General features: G+C 41.2%; 1 protein-coding gene across 2 annotated transcripts in view; it reads right to left on the reverse strand.

The window, feature by feature from the left end:
- ARNTL2 (aryl hydrocarbon receptor nuclear translocator like 2) overlaps positions 1-791 on the reverse strand; it is a 40,490-nt gene that overhangs the window by 24,201 nt on the left and 15,498 nt on the right. The gene's annotated exons all lie outside the window — the stretch shown is intronic.

Here is a 791-nt window from a genome sequence, read left to right on the forward strand (position 1 = left end):
ATCTTACTTCTATCATTGACAGTCCCTCTAGGTTGTGGGCTGCTTGCCTGTGTTCCTGAGAAGCATCTATGGTACCAGTCTATAGAGTGTGTTTTCTTTAGTGAATTACCGGTATGTTTACCGGTAATAAACTTGCACTGTTTTATGTATATGTTTGATTACATACAGCCTTGTGACAGTTTTCCTGCATGTCATAAGCATTTGAATATAAATTAAAATGTTAAAATCAAATCTGATATTGTTTTACCTTTTATTTGGTGTGTGGAAGGTGTGCGGAAGAGGGGGTAGTCTTATACGGTGAGTATATAACAAACTCTGTATTTTGAGTGGAAATGTTAGGGGGTCGTCTTATACGCCCAGTCGTCTTATACGCCGGCAAATACGGTAGTTATTTAAAACAGTACCATTGTAAGCCAGAAAGTGAAACATACCAAAAAATGTACTTGTCAAGCAATCATATTTTTGATCACTTACAAACTTTCAACTTATTTTTATACCCCCCCAAGGGGTGGAGCATAAAGATCATTTTAAATGAAATAAAAATTAAAAAGAAAAAACCCCTCAATTATAATAGTAATCAATGGCAAAAAGTATCATTATTTTATATTATAAACTAGAGGGCCGGTGCACAAAAATTTGTGCACTCGGGGGGGAGGGGGGGTTCCTCAACCCGGCCTGTGCCCTCTCGCAGTGTGGGACCCCTCGGGAGATAATGACCTGCTGGCTTAGGCCTGCTCCTGGGTGGCAGAGGGCAGGCCCAATCCCTAGGTGCAGCCCCTGGTCGGGCTCAG

This window comes from Myotis davidii, unplaced genomic scaffold, assembly GCF_000327345.1.
Source record: "Myotis davidii unplaced genomic scaffold, ASM32734v1 scaffold535, whole genome shotgun sequence".
NCBI lineage: Eukaryota > Metazoa > Chordata > Mammalia > Chiroptera > Vespertilionidae > Myotis > Myotis davidii.